The sequence below is a fragment of the Aegilops tauschii genome, chromosome 7, assembly GCF_002575655.3.
Source record: "Aegilops tauschii subsp. strangulata cultivar AL8/78 chromosome 7, Aet v6.0, whole genome shotgun sequence".
In the NCBI taxonomy this organism is placed as follows: domain Eukaryota; kingdom Viridiplantae; phylum Streptophyta; class Magnoliopsida; order Poales; family Poaceae; genus Aegilops; species Aegilops tauschii.
The window spans coordinates 10,351,881-10,353,873 of NC_053041.3; positions in this window are offsets into that span (position 1 = coordinate 10,351,881).

Sequence of the window (1,993 nt, forward strand, 5' to 3'; positions counted from 1 at the left end):
GTGCCTCGACATTAGCCGAGCTCGACGCCATCACGGTAACTAAGCCTCGGCCGATGACTTCATCTCCTTGCCTTTGACTGGGCATCGCTGACGCCCTACATGTTTTCGCAGGGCGCCGCCAATGTTCCATGCACTCTCCTGCACTTCGTGGACGGCGAGTTGATCGATGTCTTCAAGGCCAAAATCATTGAACCGGGCAACCGCGTGTTCCACGGTAATGCGATGCCACGCACCGTCTATAGGGTTCAACTGGTTCAGGTGCTGCGGGGCTGCGACGACTTGTTACCTCCGTATCGACCCCCTGGGGCCGACGAAGATGATGTGATGACCCTCAGCGCCTGCTTAAACTGGTCCAAGCTTTGGCCGAAGAGCCATATTCGTTTGGGGGCGGGGGACACAACCCCACAGACAACACCGCCAGTCGTGCCGGCGCCAAGCCATGGAAAGACCGCCGCAACGCTACCGTCGTCAGCTGATCCGGACATGCATATGGCACAGGATTCGGACGACGATGACGGTACATTTTCCAACGTTGATAAGTACATGACTGAACATGGGTACGGTGAAAAATTCTTGGGGCCTCCTTCTCCAGAACCCAACCCTGCAAAAGACGATCGCGATCTAGCTGGTACCGCGGAGAAACCCAATCGTAACAGGCGTCGTCTGGCGTTCAGTTCTCAGGAGACGCCTCCAGCTGCCGCCTTCACCGAGACTCAAATAGCCGAGGTGCGAAATATTGTCATCCCCAACACACTCAAGAAGGTGGTCTCTGAGCAGAACTCAATCCCATTACAGTAGAAGAAGCAGAAGGGACGAAAAACAAAAAATAACAAGGGTGCGATCCAGCCGGCACCGAGTACGATCCGTGCTCAGGACGGGCCACCAATACCTAAGGATATCTCGAGGAGGGTGCATGTGGCGGGTAGGCCGATGCTATCGACTAATCTTCTCAATGCTGCAACCGGTGCTATGCGGAGTCTGCATGACAGTGTTCTTTCTATGGAGAAGCGGCGTCTCTCCGAGAATGCTGTGGCATAACCGGTTATCATGGCCAAGGTTCCAGAGGGCAAGGGCTTTGTCGATAGCACCATCGGGCATATGATCGTCCTGCGGTTTGATGACATCTTCGCTATGTTTAACCTTCATCCGCTGCACTACAACTTCATTCGGCTATTTTCGCTCAATATGGAGATGTGAATCATTAGAGACAAGACCCCGGACATCGTGATAGTCGACCCCTTCTACATGCGTGCCAAGATCTTGGGCAGCGCTGGGGACCAGCAAGTCGCGAGTTCATACCTCGAAGGCGTCATCCTGGCGAACCCAGATAAGGATAAATTCCTCGTGCCTTACTTTACCGAGTAAGTCATCCCCTCACCGCCCCATAACATATGATTCCTTAGATTTCAATCGTTCTTTTTTTTTCTAACATTCCGTATTTTGTTCAGTGACACACATTGCACACTCATCCTCTTAAGCCTGAAATATTCCATGGCCACGTATTTTGACTCGGACCGTCAGTCTAAGAAAGACTACACAAATATCAAGAAAGTTATTGATGATGCTCTCCCCAGCTACGCCAAATCTGGAGGCACCTTCAGGAGGCCAATTTGTAGGTACGGCAAGCACGTGTTCACCCACGTAACGACGTTCCCCTCCATCAAGTAGCCGCCTGGCAGTCAGAAGGATGCCTACTACGCCCTCCGTCAGATGCGGGCGATTGTACGGGACCATAATCACCTTATGCTGCCAAATAATCTCAAAGATTGGGCCGCACGCTTGTCGGCAATCCAGGACGAGGACATCACACAAGAATTCTTTCGCATCCAGTCGAAGTTTGCGGAAATCATCTATCAAGATGTCCGTCGTACCTCGGGACAGTTCTACCTCAAATATCAACCGTCCAACTGTGAAATAGAAACAACGCTACAAATGCAGGCTGACAACGACCGCACATTCATGACCATCACGAAAGACGGCGGCTTCATCCACG